Source organism: Tachypleus tridentatus, unplaced genomic scaffold, assembly GCF_004210375.1.
Source record: "Tachypleus tridentatus isolate NWPU-2018 unplaced genomic scaffold, ASM421037v1 Hic_cluster_2, whole genome shotgun sequence".
NCBI lineage: Eukaryota > Metazoa > Arthropoda > Merostomata > Xiphosura > Limulidae > Tachypleus > Tachypleus tridentatus.
The window spans coordinates 50,434,890-50,453,389 of NW_027467782.1; the positions used below are offsets into that span (position 1 = coordinate 50,434,890).

Below are 18,500 nucleotides of genomic sequence, written 5' to 3' on the forward strand. Positions count from 1 at the left end.
TGTTTATGTATCATTTGAAGCGAGAACTTTACAATGATAGACAATATATGCCATAGAGTTTTAAAGAGGCCATATTTATGTCTTAGTTGAAGCAAGAGCTTTATAGAGCTGCATAATAGATGATAGAAATCCCAAGGCCTTATAACGATTGATAACAAATGGCATAAATACTTGATAGTCCATATAAAGTAGTGCTGTTTGTGTCTGGTGTCACAAGTTTTTTTGTGGAGAACTTGAATCAGTTTTGATAGAATCTCATTGAATGACTCCCCAAATATCCAGTTTAAATGGATAAACAACAGTCAGTTCAACAATTCCAGTTTGATAGCCATTTCAATTTTATCACTTTGCTGATGTGAATGGGGACTGAACTGTGCAATACGAATGGTAGCAAAAAAGGGACTTTTAATGCCACATGTAGCATTGATACCTTTGCTAGTAATGTGTATTTATGTTTTACTTGAAGTTACAGCTTTATTATGTTTTACAACAAACACAAATCTCAGAGCATTGCACTTCTAGCCGAGGAATCCACAACACTACATTTTTATATTTTAGTTGAAGTAAGAGTGTAGTAGAGCTGGCATTATTGTAACAGGAAGGTGAATGCCAATAATCTTCAGCAGCAATATTATTTGAAGCATGATTTTTCATTAGAGAAGTTTTTGTATATAAGTAGTTAGTGAAAACAACTTGCTGTTGTGAATCACAGGTTCCTCTTGTTCGCATATGTATATATATGCTTGAAGAAAGAACTTTAAAATATTGCAATGGGTTTCTGTTATCTCCAATTTATATTACCTGACAAGATATTTTCAATCATTTTAATATTGTGATGAATTACGTTTCAGATGATTCATGAAATAGTTATCATAATGTGCTAAATCTAAACACTGTAGGAAACACAATAGTATCATCTCTCCTGGAACATTGTGCCACCCACATCACTGATCATTCAATTAATGAAAACAGAAAGGAGATAGTTTCCAGGTTTTGTAAAATTCTTGCACGATTGCTACATCTTTTAGCAGTAAGGCTTATAAAACAAAAAACCGAGTTAGGCACAACACAGATAGCCTATTGTGTTGGTTTGCATGTAACAACAAACTAACTTTGTACGGTGTTTGACTAAGCCACATAGTATATTAAATTATCTAAGTAAACAATGACATTGTCTTTGGGGAAGTAAAGCAGCACTGAAGTGAAACGACAGCAGTTGGAACATATCTCAGAGTTGTTAATACTACGTGGGAAACCTGGGGATATATTGAAAACATTTTTCAACTGTGTTAGCTGAAAGAAAAGAAACTTGATATGTTTTACATACCATAACTAGGTCTCACATGATTAGGACGTTTGACTCTTCATCACCGAATATGCTCGCTCTTTCATCCATGGGGCTTTATAATGTTAAGATCAATCCCACTCTGCATTAGTAACAATAGCTCAAGAGCTGTTTTTGCTATTGCTCAACTTCCGAATCTTATAATGCAAAAAAAAAATCTGTTATGTATTTGTAGTATCATGCTCTTGTTCTCGTTAGAAACGCATGTAGCGTATGAAGTGCAGATAGGAAACACAACCTATTATAAAAAATAATTGATTACGTAAGTAATAATATAAAATTCAATAACACTTAACAAAGACTTGTTCACTAGAGACAACGTAATGTCTCTGGAAATGTTCTTTAACAATCTGTATAATAAGTTATACAAAATGAAATTTTAATGAGATGGAGGAGTATCCATAAGTTTCAGAGGTGTCTTTGATCCACGCTTGAAATCAAATTTGTGAGAAAGAAATTCTGCTGGCAAAGCCTTCCAATATGCAGATCAGTTGGAAACCTTTCCCTAAAGTTTGAAGACTCGGTGGTTTTACCTCGCCTATTTCCTTGTTTGCGTAACCAGTCAGGGAAATGCCATCCACTCTACCACAATCAAACATGTCTGCAACAAACACCTTAGCTGCAGATTTATTCAAGCTGATATCCCATCATGCGCACCATCAGAGATTTTGTAATTATAAAAACAACATCTGTCTGCGCCAAAGATTTTCGTACAATTAAAATTCTTTAGAACATCGAAGACTCCCAGGAGCGGTTTGACAATTATCACCAGCACTTCTTTATCACAAGTTAAGGCTTTCTCTTGAACTGTGGTATCGTTGAACTTTAACATCATCTGAAGCTTCTGAAATTCCTTCTAACGTTTGTTCCGAATCTATACACTATCTAGTGTGTAACATGCTTTAAACGCCTGGGTTGAGCATTAGTAAGCGATAGCTTGCTGACCTTGTGAAACACTGTTTGTCTTAATAAACTGTTGTTAAATATTAATAAGTTTTAATTGTAATATACTTCAAAGTTTTGATTGTAAAAACAATGGTATGTGAACTAAGTACATGTGAAAACAATCTTAGTTTACAAATATCAAGACAATTTTGATCAGGAACTAGTTTTGCTTTTAACTATATTCATATTCGAGTTCTTTGTGAACCTCCAAGAGTTATTAACGGGGAGGAGTACATAATTTATTGTGTACTATCTTTGCATATGATCAATATTCTAATGTCATGAAAAAACGATTAAAAACCTTTCCATTTCACTAATCACATACAGAAGTAACGACACCTGCACTTGTCTTGACAGTAAGAGACAGAATTTAGCGTAGTGGAACATTTTATTTACATAAAAAGTAAGTTTTAATAGAAATTTGAAAAGTTACCTTAATATACTAGAAAGTAAGTCTGTTCATCTCTTAAGTTATAAAAGGTCACATTCATAATATTTGCACATTTCGTTAGTTGTTCTATCTTCTTATAAAGTTATTCAAAAAATTCAGAAATATCCTCTATCTCAGATATTTCTATAACATGTTTTGTAGTGGATATCAAACAATTTAAAATGTATTTTTGAGAGATTGTTTAGGCAGAGTATTCAATATTGAACAGTCACTACAAATGTGGAGGACAACGTTTCAAAAGCCTTTCGTCTCTTTTTTTTTTGGGGGGGAGGAGGGGACGGTATAAGTATTGTAAGGTAGGATCATTCCACATTTTCTTAAATGAAACTAACTGGAATACCTGTCCTTTGGACAGATGAAATAAAATATCGTCTGTAACAAAGGATAACAAAATGTGTGCCAATTTTTTTCTTAGCATAATAAACACCAAAAGTGTAATAAAGATACATATGGGTACCAATATTGGAAAGAAAGACGTACTGTTTTCAAGTATTCTTTCAATAATGAGTGCACCTGTAATCGAAACGTTATACCTCTTAAAACTAATCTTACTATAAAACTGTAAATTGTGTTAAACTATACGTTATAGAAAAAGTAAACTCAAAACGAAACTATTATTTTTAGAATATTCAAAGTTTCTTAGTTTAAATTTCACGCAAAGCTACACGAGAGCTATCTGCGCTAACCGTCCATAATTTAGCAGTGTAAGACTAGAGGGAAGGCAGCTAGTCATCACCACCCACCGCCAACTCTTGGGCTACTCTTTTACCAACGAATAGTGGGATTGATCGTAACATTATGACGCCCCCACGGCTGAGAGGGTGAGTATGTTTGGTGCGAGTCGAATGCCTTAACACGCTTGGCCATGCCGGGCCAAGACTAGAGGGAAGGGAGCTTGTCATCACCACCCACTGCCAACTGTTGGGCTATTCTTTTACCAACAAATAGTGGGACTGACCGTAAATAATAACGCTCCCCCGGCTGAAAGGGCAAATATGTTTGGTGTGACGGGGATTCGAACCCGCCGCGCCCCTCAGATTACGAGTCGAGTGCCTTATCTACCTGGCTATGCAAATATTCAACGTAAAAACCTCTGATTAATTATGTTGTATCATTGGTAGTTGCTCGTAAACTTTATTTCAAAGATGGTTTTAGTAGGAATAATAGTACTAACTTTTAATCTTTAGTTTTGTATTTTAGCATAAAACTAAACAAAGAACTATCTACACTCTATCGGAGGCGGAAAATCGAATCTTGAATTTTAACGTTGTAAATCCGCAAACTTACTGCTGACCTGTTGGGAGAAATGCATCATCTTAGAATCTGTTTGTGGCTAAAACGTCGTCCGTCACAAAGTTTTTGGTTGATACAGTTCAACTATTTTAAACTTCAACGACAGAACCTGTGAAATATTGTTCTATTGTCTTTCACTATAATAAAAAGTATTCTCGTTATTCGAGTATAATTTGCTAACAGTAATTTCTTTCACATTCATAAATGAAAGCTTTGTATCAGTGAAATAAGTAGTAATTTTTATTTTCTAATTTTTAAAAAGTAGTCTCACAACTTTAAACGTATTCTGAATTTGTCATATGTATTTATAAACGATATAAAACACCAAAAGTGATTATATATTATTTTCGTACGAGTACGTTGTGTTTCATGAGTTTTGCCACCTTAAGGCAACGATATACAACTAAACCTAAATAATGATAAAGTTGCAATTGGTAAATTTATGCAAGTATTTTCAGTTTGTTTTGTAACTTAACTCTGGATATGAACATTGAATTATAAGAACCTTCACAAACTGTAATTATGGGTGGTTGGAAGTTGGAGGTGTTCAAAATGGGTATTTATATGTTATTTCCTGTTGGTTTGTTTTATTATTTTAATCAGCCACAACACTTTGAAGACTGGGTGGTTAAGACTCGTAGAGAAATGTATCCACCGGAAAGTAAAATGCACAGAAAAGAAATAGAAGAATGCATTAGAGAATTTCATAAAAAGAAAGATGAAGAACTACGTAAACTTCTAGAAGGAGAAAATGCCAAAGAATAAATTTCTATAAAGGTATACATAACTATAGAATCAATATAATTATAGTCTGTTTATATTTTGTACTGGATATTTCGTATATTTCGAACATAATGAGATCACAATGACACACTGCCGTTCGTTAATTATCACGAAATTAGTATTTGCGCAGTTGTTTTTGTATTTTTTAAATATTGTCACTAATACCGTTGGAAAATATTCCTTAAATATGATATTGTGAAAATACTGACCCAAGTAAATTTATAATTTAGGCCTAATTACTACTAGTAGCACTAGTGACTGTAGAGAGGTTCTTGAACTTACCATCCTGTCATGTTAAAACCAACTAGTTGATAGACTGCATGCTGTTTTAATTTTATATTTGTATTATTTTGTGATATTTAGTATTTGCAACATTTGTACATTTTAAGCATATTATTATTAATAATACTATATTAGAAATAAATAATTCTGCTAAAAATTAGATCTGGGGACTTGCAGATTCTGGTAGAGTACATTTTGGCCAGATAAATTTGAGTTCCATTGAATATCTATAAAATTAGAGCTATGTTGCTTTTTTAACCCATCACATGTAGCAAAACAATCAAGGTAAAACTGTGATTTTTATGCCCAAAAATCTAATATGAAATGTAGACTGCTAAACTACAGTTTTACTTACAATAGTTATAATTAATAAACATAATGCATTAGTGTTATAGCTATGTTATATTATAAATCTAAACTTTTCAAAGATATGTAAGGCCCACTAACTAACTAACTTGGCAGTGGTTTTGGTTTTATGTCTCCCAAGCCCTGACGATTTTCATTGATCAATAAAGGAAATGATTTGGCATGGGGTGTAGTGCTTATTTGTATAATGAATATTAAAATTTGCTGGTGTTGCTGACTGTGAGGATGCTAGATTATTGAGTGGGTTGGGTAAATAAAGGGCAGATGGCTTTTTGTTATATGTGAGACATTACAGTTTAAATTTAACTTTATCAGGATAACCTTAATAGTCTTATAAATAAAAAATATCTTGGATTTCTAGTTCATCAGTCTCTTAAGTTATTCAAGCTAGTGGCACGATAGATAGAATTTTAGTTTGTATTTACAGAAATATTGAATACTAACCAGTGACTTAGGTCATATTTAAAGCTTTGTTCAGGTTTAGGCTTAGGAAGGACATTGAATTTTTGGAAAAGGTTCAGAGGAAGGCAATCACAATGAAAGTTTAAGTTTTATCTTAGTGAAAGAAGGGTCAGAGGAGGCCTGATTGAGGTGTTTAAGATTGTTAAGGGAATTCCTAGACTTATCAGAGGATTGAAGTGGTTTCTCTTGATGACGAGAAACTCATTTGAACTAAAAATGTATCTCAGAAAGGCTGGTGTGGGTTCCTAGGTCAAAATGTTGTTCTCTGCTCTAATAGTAAAAGCATTAACATCCATACCAGTCATTCTGATATACATTGAAGTGATTTATTTTTGGAAGAAGAGAGATAAATAATCTGTGAAAACATGTAGCTTTCCAAAAGATAAATCATTTCATTATGTTTATAAATTGATAGTGTTGATAAATCATCTTTCTATACTTGGTGGTGAGAATGGTAGGACTAGAGAACACACACATAAATTTTGGTAGAGTAGGAGTTAGTTTTTAGAGCAAGTTTCTTTAAGATGTGGTGGATGTAATTAATTTTAAGGAGTTAGAAGATTAGATAAATATTTGAATGATGAGGGTGTGGTTTGAGTGCCATATTTTGAAGTTTAGTAGGTGAAATAGCAGGACTTGGTTTGAGTGCCATATTTTGAAGTTTAGTAGGTGAGATAGCAGGACTTGGTTTGAGTGTTACATTTTAAAGTTTAGTAGGTGAGATAGAAGGACTTGGTTTGAGTGTTACATTTTAAAGTTTAGTAGGTGAGATAGAAGGACTTGGTTTGAGTGTTACATTTTAAAGTTTAGTAGGTGAGATAGAAGGACTTGGTTTGAGTGTTACATTTTAAAGTTTAGTAGATGAGATAGAAGGACTTGGTTTGAGTGTTACATTTTAAAGTTTAGTAGGTGAGATAGAAGGACTTGGTTTGAGTGTTACATTTTAAAGTTTAGTAGGTGAGATAGAAGGACTTGGTTTGAGTGTTACATTTTAAAGTTTAGTAGGTGAGATAGCAGAACTTGGTTTGAGTGTTACATTTTAAAGTTTAGTAGGTGAGATAGCATTAAATGCTGTAAGTATTTGTAAAAGGTGTTACATAACCAACAAAATGACAAAATCAGTAATGCTGTAAGAATTTGTAAAAGGTGTTACATAACCAACAAAATGACAAAATCAGTAATGCTGTAAGAATTTGTAAAAGGTGTTACATAACCAACAAAATGACAAAATCAGTAATGCTGTAAGAATTTGTAAAAAGTGTTACATAGCCAACAAAATGACAAAATCAGTAATGCTGTAAGATGATGATTGAAACTTGGTTTGAGTGTTACATTTTAAAGTTTGGTAGGTGAGATAGCAGAACTTGGTTTGAGTGTTACATTTTAAAGTTTGGTAGGTGAGATAGCAGAACTTGGTTTGAGTGTTACATTTTAAAGTTTGGTAGGTGAGATAGCAGAACTTGGTTTGAGTGTTACATTTTAAAGTTTGGTAGGTGAGATAGCAGAACTTGGTTTGAGTGTTACATTTTAAAGTTTGATAGGTGAGATAGCAGAACTTGGTTTGAGTGTTACATTTTAAAGTTTGGTAGGTGAGATAGCAGAACTTGGTTTGAGTATTACATTTTAAAGTTTGGTAGGTGAGATAGCAGAACTTGGTTTGAGTGTTATATTTTCATTTTAAAGTTTCGTAGGTGGGATATTGCCTATGCTCCATTTAATTATATTTGTGTAACTATATCTGACTGTGCTGGTAATGATAAATTATCAGCAGAATTTCAATTATTTTTCACATTTTAAATTTGATTTTGTGTTATCTAGTTTCTGTTAACATAAAATGTACAAATGATTTTAAGGCCATTAAAGAAATAAGTTAAAGGTTTTTGCTATAGCTATACCAATATCATTAAAAGCTAATATGACTGGTTTGTTTTAAAAGAAACAGGTGTGTCTCTAATTATATGTTGAAAAATGTTTATTAGGTACATACACTTAGAAATTTATGTATACACTAAGAAGCCATATTTATTTTATTATTTTTCATATTCATTTGTGGCTCTCAAATACTGATGACTGTATTTATGAATGATATATGATTGTTATTACACTTTTACCTTCATTTTACTTTTTTAAGTTTGTATATTTTCTTTCTTTTCAGGTTGAATGAATGCTAAGGCTTAGGTAGAGACAAAATAGGTATATGTTTAATATTTCCACAGAAGTGTAGTCTTCTTTTGTGTTACAAGATCTATAAACAAATTGCAGTGTTTAAAAAATTTCACCATGAAACTGCATTTTCCTCTTCAGTGAAGTCATTCTCACCTTACAAATATCAGGAATATTATATTTCATCATAAAATATTTATGAAAAGAAAATTTAAATTTAAATATGTACATTGAATAAATTAACAGTAGCATTGTGACTTCTATGCCTTAAACATTCAATGCATTATTAGGAAAACCATAATTGTGGAAGTGAAATAAAACTGAGTTGTAGCTTGCTTCCTTTTGAATGGTGTTACAGTATGGATCTTGTTTTGAATTTAACAAAACTCTTTTTATATTTTGTGTAGTATAATTGTTTTTACACTACAATATATGGAATTGCATCCTAAATGGTTTTAACTTGTGTTGATAGTTATATCATATAACTTCAGTTTAACTAATTAACTAATATTAATTTGTGGTCAAAGCAAGCTATTTACATAGAACTAAAAATAAATGTGGTAATGAAAATAGTTAATTAAATCTGTTGTTTTTACTTACAATGACAAAAATGCATTGTTTCATTAATTACATGTTCTTGTTGTAAGTGACAATTCTGACTGTAACCAAAGTAATATTATTTATTGTTCTGTTTTTTAAATGAAAACTGCTTATACGTTTACTATAGCATAGACAAGAACCAAAGTATACAAATTTAGACTAAAGTTCATAAACATAAGCCAACTTGGAAGAACTTATTTTATCTTTATTGAAGAGAAAGCAGATGCTGTTACAGAGAAGAGGAAGAAGAAGTCAATTCTAAGTCTGTGGTATGGCAAGTCATGCAGTCATTTCAGGGCTAGTAGTGAAACTATGTCAGTGTAAATGTTCTTCTTCTGTGTCTAAATTGTCTACTAATCAAAATCTGTATGTGTATATCACATGCTAAGCTGTGGTAAACCTTCATAAAATCACACAAGTTGAAACACATAAGTTGATCAAAGATTAAAGACTTTTTCCAAATAAGCAGATTGGACAAAAAGATAAAATACTATGAAAGTGAAGTGGAAGTTAAACTATTCTGCATCAGTAAGATGACAAAATTGGTAATGCTGTAAGTATTTGTAAAAGGTGTTACATAGCCAACAAATGACAAAATCAGTAATGCTGTAAGAATTTGTAAAAGATGTTACATAACCAACAAAATGACAAAATCAGTAATGCTGTAAGAATTTGTAAAAGATGTTACATAGCCAACAAAATGACAAAATCAGTAATGCTGTAAGAATTTGTAAAAGATGTTACATAGCCAACAAAATGACAAAATCAGTAATGCTGTAAGAATTTGTAAAAGATGTTACATAGCCAACAAAATGACAAAATCAGTAATGATGTAAGAATTTGTAAAAGATGTTACATAGCCAACAAAATGACAAAATCAGTAATGCTGTAAGAATTTGTAAAAGATGTTACATAGCCAACAAAATGACAAAATCAGTAATGCTGTAAGAATTTGTAAAAGATGTTACATAGCCAACAAAATGACAAAATCAGTAATGCTGTAAGAATTGGTAAAAGATGTTACATAGCCAACAAAATGACAAAATCAGTAATGCTGTAAGAATTTGAAAAAGATGTTACATAGCCAACAAAATGACAAAATCAGTAATGCTGTAAGAATTTGAAAAAGATGTTACATAGCCAACAAAATGACAAAATCAGTAATGCAGTAAGAATTTGAAAAAGATGTTACATAGCCAACAAAATGACAAAATCAGTAATGCTGTAAGAATTTGTAAAAGATGTTACATAGCCAACAAAATGACAAAATCAGTAATGCTGTAAGAATTTGTAAAAGATGTTACATAGCCAATAAAATGACAAAATCAGTAATGCTGTAAGAATTTGTAAAAGATGTTACATAGCCAACAAAATGACAAAATCAGTAATGCTGTAAGAATTTGTAAAAGATGTTACATAGCCAACAAAATGACAAAATCAGTAATGCTGTAAGAATTTGTAAAAGATGTTACATAGCCAACAAAATGACAAAATCAGTAATGCTGTAAGAATTTGTAAAAGATGTTACATAGCCAACAAAATGACAAAATCAGTAATGCTGTAAGAATTTGAAAAGATGTTACATAGCCAACAAAATGACAAAATCAGTAATGCTGTAAGAATTTGTAAAAGATGTTACATAGCCAACAAAATGACAAAATCAGTAATGCTGTAAGAATTTGTAAAAGATGTTACATAGCCAACAAAATGACAAAATCAGTAATGATGTAAGAATTTGTAAAAGATGTTACATAGCCAACAAAATGACAAAATCAGTAATGATGTAAGAATTTGAAAAAGATGTTACATAGCCAACAAAATGACAAAATCAGTAATGCTGTAAGAATTTGTAAAAGATGTTACATAGCCAACAAAATGACAAAATCAGTAATGCAGTAAGAATTTGAAAAAGATGTTACATAGCCAACAGAATGACAAAATCAGTGATGCTGTAAGGATTTCTAGGTGTTACATAGCCAAGAGAATGACAAAATCAGTAATGCTGTAAGAATTTGAAAAAGTTGTTACATAGCCAACAAAATGACAAAATCAGTAATGCTGTAAGAATTTGAAAAGATGTTACATAGCCAACAAAATGACAAAATCAGTAATGCAGTAAGAATTTGAAAAAGATGTTACATAGCCAACAAAATGACAAAAACAGTAATGTTGTAAAAATTTGTAAAATATGTTACATAGCCAACAGAATGACAAAATCGGTGATGCTGTAAGGATTTCTAGGTGTTACATAGCCAAGAGAATGACAAAATCAGTAATGCTGTAAGAATTTGAAAAAGATGTTACATAGCCAACAAAATGACAAAATCAGTAATGCTGTAAGAATTTGAAAAAGATGTTACATAGCCAACAAAATGACAAAATCAGTAATGCAGTAAGAATTTGAAAAAGATGTTACATAGCCAACAAAATGACAAAATCAGTAATGCAGTAAGAATTTGTAAAAGATGTTACATAGCCAACAGAATGACAAAATTGGTGATGCTGTAAGGATTTCTAGGTGTTACATAGCCAAGAGAATGACAAAATCAGTAATGTTGGAAGAATTTGTAAAAGATGTTACATAGCCAACAAAATGACAAAATCAGTAATGCAGTAAGAATTTGAAAAAGATGTTACATACCAACAAAATGACGAAAACAGTAATGCTGTAAAAATTTGTAAAAGATGTTACATAGCCAACAGAATGACAAAATTGGTGATGCTGTAAGGATTTCTAGGTGTTACATAGCCAACAAAATGACAAAATCAGTAATGCTGTAAGAATTTGTAAAAGATGTTACATAGCCAACAAAATGACAAAATCAGTAATGCTGTAAGAATTTATAAAAGATGTTACATAGCCGACAAAATCAGTAATGCTGTAAGAATTTGTAAAAGATGTTACATAGCTAACAAAATGACAAAAACAGTAATGCTGTAAAAATTTGTAAAAGATGTTACATAGCCAACAAAATGACAAAATCAGTAATGCAGTGAGATAGAAGGACTGTAAGAATTTGTAAAAGATGTTACATAGCCAACAAAGTGACAAAATCAGTAATGCTGTAAGAATTTGTAAAAGATGTTACATAGCCAACAAAATGGCAAAATCAGTAATGCTGTAAGAATTTGTAAAAGATGTTACATAGCCAACAAAATGACAAAATCAGTAATGCTGTAAGAATTTGAAAAAGATGTTACATAGCCAACAAAATGACAAAATCAGTAATGCTGTAAGAATTTGAAAAAGATGTTACATAACCAACAAAATGACAAAATCAGTAATGCAGTAAGAATTTGAAAAAGATGTTACATAACCAACAAAATGACAAAATCAGTAATGCTGTAAAAATTTGTAAAAGATGTTACATAGCCAACAGAATGACAAAATTGGTGATGCTGTAAGGATTTCTAGGTGTTACATAGCCAAGAGAATGACAAAATCAGTAATGCTGTAAGAATTTGTAAAAGATGTTACATAGCCAACAAAATGACAAAATCAGTAATGCTGTAAGAATTTGAAAAAGATGTTACATAGCCAACAAAATGACAAAATCAGTAATGCAGTAAGAATTTGAAAAAGATGTTACATAGCCAACAAAATGACAAAATCAGTAATGCAGTAAGAATTTTAAAAAGATGTTACATAGCCAACAGAATGACAAAATTGGTGATGCTGTAAGGATTTCTAGGTGTTACATAGCCAACAAAATGACAAAATCAGTAATGCTGTAAGAATTTGTAAAAGATGTTACATAGCCAACAAAATGACAAAATCAGTAATGCTGTAAGAATTTGAAAAGATGTTACATAGCCAACAAAATGACAAAATCAGTAATGCAGTAAGAATTTGAAAAAGATGTTACATAGCCAACAAAATGACAAAACAGTAATGCTGTAAAATTTGTAAAAGATGTTACATAGCCAACAGAATGACAAAATTGGTGATGCTGTAAGGATTTCTAGGTGTTACATAGCCAAGAGAATGACAAAATCAGTAATGCTGTAAGAATTTGTAAAAGATGTTACATAGCCAACAAAATGACAAAATCAGTAATGCTGTAAGAATTTGAAAAAGATGTTACATAGCCAACAAAATGACAAAATCAGTAATGCAGTAAGAATTTGAAAAAGATGTTACATAGCCAACAAAATGACGAAAACAGTAATGCTGTAAAAATTTGTGAAAGATGTTACATAGCCAACAAAATGACAAAATCAGTAATGCAGTAAGAATTTGAAAAGATGTTACATAGCCAACAAAATGACAAAACAGTAATGCTGTAAAAATTTGTAAAAGATGTTACATAGCCAACAGAATGACAAAATTGGTGATACTGTAAGGATTTCTAGGTGTTACATAGCCAAGAGAATGACAAAATCAGTAATGCTGTAAGAATTTGTAAAAGATGTTACATAGCCAACAAAATGACAAAATCAGTAATGCTGTAAGAATTTGAAAAAGATGTTACATAGCCAACAAAATGACAAAATCAGTAATGCAGTAAGAATTTTAATGCTGTAAAATTTACATAGCCAAGAGAATGACAAAATCAAAAAAGAATTTGATGTTACATAGCCAACAGAATGACAAAATCGGTGATGCTGTAAGGATTTCTAGGTGTTACATAGCCAAGAGAATGACAAAATCAGTAATGCTGTAAGAATTTGTAAAAGATGTTACATAGCCAACAAAATGACAAAATCAGTAATGCTGTAAGAATTTGAAAGAGATGTTACATAGCCAACAAAATGACAAAATCAGTAATACAGTAAGAATTTGAAAAAGATGTTACATAGCCAACAAAATGACGAAAACAGTAATGCTGTAAAAATTTGTAAAAGATGTTACATAGCCAACAGAATGACAAAATTGGTGATGCTGTAAGGATTTCTAGGTGTTACATAGCCAAGAGAATGACAAAATCAGTAATGTTGGAAGAATTTGTAAAAGATGTTACATAGCCAACAAAATGACAAAATCAGTAATGCTGTAAGAATTTGAAAAAGATGTTACATAGCCAACAAAATGACAAAATCAGTAATGCAGTAAGAATTTGAAAAAGATGTTACATAGCCAACAAAATTACGAAAACAGTAATGCTGTAAAAATTTGTAAAAGATGTTACATAGCCAACAGAATGACAAAATTGGTGATGCTGTAAGGATTTCTAGGTGTTACATAGCCAAGAGAATGACAAAATCAGTAATGTTGGAAGAATTTGTAAAAGATGTTACATAGCCAACAAAATGACAAAATCAGTAATGCTGTAAGAATTTGAAAAAGATGTTACATAGCCAACAAAATGACAAAATCAGTAATGCTGTAAGAATTTGAAAAAGATGTTACATAGCCAACAGAATGACAAAATTGGTGATGCTGTAAGGATTTCTAGGTGTTACATAGCCAAGAGAATGACAAAATCAGTAATGCTGTAAGAATTTGTAAAAGATGTTACATAGCTAACAAAATGACAAAAACAGTAATGCTGTAAAAATTTGTAAAAGATGTTACATAGCCAACAAAATCACAAAATTGGTAATGCTGTAAAAATTTTAAAAATAAAAAGTAACTTCACCAACATATTTAAATATTAGTATAGGGCAGAAACTTCATGTTTACAGAAGTAACTTTTAGTAATAAACAAGCAGCATTGAAGATAACCTGGATATGTTGAAACAAGTAGAGACCTTCCTTTAAATAGAGATTTTAAGTTGTGTATCTCGAACAGTTGATTGTGTGAATATCTTAAGAAAGTTTATACAGGTTTCTTGAACTGCCATGTTTATAGACAAGAAACTTCCAGTGTACGATACAGATACAAAGAAAGAGAAACACATTTTAATATTTTCTTAATCATACGAGATATGAAACATTGATTTAGAAGCTTCAAAAGTAATATTTTTTCTTGGTTATGGTACACAATTCTAAACTTGTATGGTAGTACTTTATATCTACATGTACACGTGTTTGTGTTTATTGTAATAAATTATTGTAGTTTATTTGAAGATACAGTTTTTAAAGAGTAAACAGTATAGTACTGATTAAAATGTGAATTGTTCAGTAGGGAATCTGTATTCTTTTTACTTGATCTGTAGTGTTTATAGCAGAGATATCTGTATTTCCTACACAGTTCTTCTTTCTTTGTTTTTCTCTAGTGGTTTGGATTCTTTCATTATTTTCATGTATTTATTTAAATCATTACTGAAGAAAATAGACCGGAAATTACACGTATTACTGACTAGTATGATACAGAGTAATAAATTTGTTTAAATCAAGTAAGAGAAATTATTGTCTTGACATCTTTTGATTATTAGGTTTTGAACACTTGTAAAGTAAATCATAGCTTAAATACCTAAATCTAGAAATAACAACAGATTTTAACTTGAGCTCAGAACATTAAATGGATGCAATTATGTAACCTCAATATTTGAAGGAAAATATCTACAACAGTAGTATGTTCCATTTCTCTAAGGTGCTTATAGAGTTTATCTGAATAATAGGGAATATACTATTAAATAGGCTCAATAGTGATATGCTTTACTTGTATAAGGTGTTTATAGAGTTGTTTATCTGTAGAATTGGGAATATAGTATTATATATGCACAACAGTGAGGTATGCTGTATTTGTGTGAGGTGCTTATGGAGTTTATCTGCAGAACAGGAAATATATTGTTATATATACAAAACACTGATATGCTCTACTTGTATAAGGTTCTTATAGAGTTGTTTGTCTGTAGAATGGGTAATATACTGTTTTATATACACAACAGTGAGGTATACCCCATTTGTGCAAGATGCTTATAGAGCTGTTTATCTGTAGAATAAGGAATATACTATTATATATACACAACAGTTAGGTATGCTGTATTTGTACAAGATGCTTAGATTTTTTTCTGTAGAATAGGGAATATAGTATTGTATATACACAACAATGATACGCCCTATTTTTATAAGGTGCTTATAGAGTTGTTTATGTGTAGAATAGGGAATATACTGTGAAAGACAGTTTATAATAATAGTTTCAACATAAGTATGACAAATATATTACTACATGGCTTAGTATTATATATGTATCAACCAGTGGAATTTTTATTGTTCTGTGTTAAAGCTTAGTTTAAAAAATAACTAGTTCACTAGTTATTTAACCAAATCATTTGGAAGATGATTTATGAAGGTAAAAGTGTTATGTTTATTTAAGTTTGTATTTCTTATTTAGCATTAAATGCTGATTGTAATTGCCATTAGATGTTGGAACTTTATGTATGACTGAAATATGGATGTTGCATTGAAGTAAAATATTGCTGTATAGAAATTATTTTCTTTTATTACATTAATTTTAATTTTTGTAAATACTAGAATAGTTTAAAGGTGTCATTTTTGTATTCCACTGAAGCATATAGTCCACTGTGTAGCTTTATGCATAACTCCAACAAACAAATGGTTCATATTTTATTTAAAATACAGTTTGTCCATTACTTATGTTTAGCAACAAACAATGTACTTAGCATTTCACTATTATTTAAATAATATAAATTGCCTACTTATCAGAAGAACTTGTTATTGTATATACAGAACAAAGAAAAAAATATTAACAGAAAAACTAAACAGCTTTAGCTGTATCCACTAGAAATCGAGAGTGCTCAAACACTGAATGATAAAAAATTGAAATAAATGACATTTTAATTTTGCTGGATGAAGATGAACACCTCTGAACTCATAATTTTTCTTGTACAGTCGTTAATGTATGTGGTACGATTTGAAAAGTTGAATAAACAAAATCACAAATTTATACCAGTTTGATGTATTTCATTTGGATTTCTTACAAAAATTTTCCAATCCTATTTTCACCATATTGCTATTACATCTCATGTCATATGGGAAGATCTATTGCTAGTGTCAATTGGAAGCTTACCAATTCTTTGGGTTTTCTCATTTTTCAGCATGAAGTTTTTCTTGAACTGGAAGTTGACCCAAAAATTGAGAAGTGGCCAATTTAGTAATACTTTTAACAAGGTTGACTTTTCTATGTGTATCAAAGAATCACCACAGATTTGAGATTTTCGTGTAGCTACTTTACGAGTTTGGTCGACATAACATTTTGAGGTCTGAGTTTAAAAGCATCATTTTCCCATGAAAAGCAACTTGTTTGCAGTTCAAAGTAAGTGAAGTTGTTGCCTGAAAAAATTTAGTTTCTTGGCTGACTTTAGATCAGAAGGTCTTGTAGGAAATGCACATCAGAGTTGATGAATAGACATACTTCACAGTGTTTTGATGCTGGAAGCCAAACCATCTGTTTAGTGGTTAAATATTTTCAGAAGGCAATGTACCTGTCTGCTGGATTCGTTACGTTTTGATGGTTAATTAAGTTTTATTATTGAGGAACTGTTCGAAGTGTTTAATTTTTCTATCACATTTTACAAAATAATAGGTGACTTTAATTACATTGTAGGAAAATCATTAACCTGGGTTTCTGTGAGTCAAGTTAGAATTAAAGGAGTCATAGTATACACACACACACACGGCGGAAAGAGTGTTGTCGTTTATTTTAATCTTATTCGTTTCGTAATACATGTTCTCAAAATGTCAAAATTTGGTTTATACTTGTGCTATATTTTTACTTAATTATTTGGCCACTAGATGTCACCAAATTACATGTTATTAAATTGCCAAACAGAAAGTAGAAAATCTCAGATTCGTATGAAATATAACATTTTATATCGTATAACATAATGAGGCTTACGTAAGGCTGACAAGTTTTCTAAACTCAGTGCGGATTTACACGTCTTACTGAACACCAGAATGCTTAGAACCTCCGAAGTATAGCTTTCGTAGTTCATTATTTAATATTGAATTCTGTTCAAAAACCTGGCTAGCATTCCACAAAACTGGTAATAATTATAGACTTTTAAAAAACAACAACAACATTGGCTAAACTTGGAACACGGAAGTAAAAAATGAAAATCTGAATAAATATTCCAAACACAAGATATTACGTCATACAATTTCATTACGTATGAACACGGCCCGGCAGGGCCTAGCGCGTAAGGCGTGCGACTCGTAATCCGAGGGTCGCGGGTTCGCGCCCGCGTCGCGCTAAACATGCTCGCCCTCCCAGCCGTGGGGGTGTATAATGTTACGGTCAATCCCACTATTCGTTGGTAAAAGAGTAGCCCAAGAGTTGGCGGTGGGTGGTGATGACTAGCTGCCTTCCCTCTAGTCTTACACTGCTAAATTAGGGACGGCTAGCACAGATAGCCCTCGAGTAGCTTTGTGCGAAATTCCAAAAACAAACAAACAAACGTATGAACACGGTAAAATATCTAAGCATATTTCCCTACAATTGGCAACGAGCTCGAATTATGATTATTTATATCTTTATATAAAGTAATGTAAACATAGCCAAATGTAAGAATACATATATATCTGATAACGTCAACTTGCTTTAATTAAGATAACTTGTATCTTTGTATAAAGTAACATATCTATTAAAATGTAGGAATTCATTATCCTAAAAGAGCAGTTAACTCTATGATTATTAATATCTTTCTCTGAAATGGTGTATCGACGGATATATATATACATGAACACAAAATTAGCAACAAGCGTCATTTATTGGGTTTCATGTATTGTCCTGGTCTCATCACTGATAAATACAGAATATTTTGTTTTTGGACTTGCATATGTACAGTATGAATTAATTATTCAAAGAACTAAATTATAATAAAAGACGACGTAGAGGTCTAATCGGTTCTTAGATTCGTTACTTCCGCTGAAACGAGCTAGTTTCTCGTTTATTAACAGCTTAT

The 18,500-nt window shown here is 31.2% G+C and overlaps 1 long non-coding RNA gene across 1 annotated transcript; it reads left to right on the top strand.

Moving 5' to 3' along the window:
• The first annotated feature begins 8,085 nt into the window (after positions 1-8,085).
• Positions 8,086-12,564, top strand: LOC143242435 (uncharacterized). Its single transcript, XR_013022691.1, has 3 exons — positions 8,086-9,260; positions 10,656-11,428; positions 12,053-12,564. It is a non-coding gene; the product is annotated as an uncharacterized LOC143242435 (long non-coding RNA).
• Positions 12,565-18,500: the final 5,936 nt, after the last annotated feature.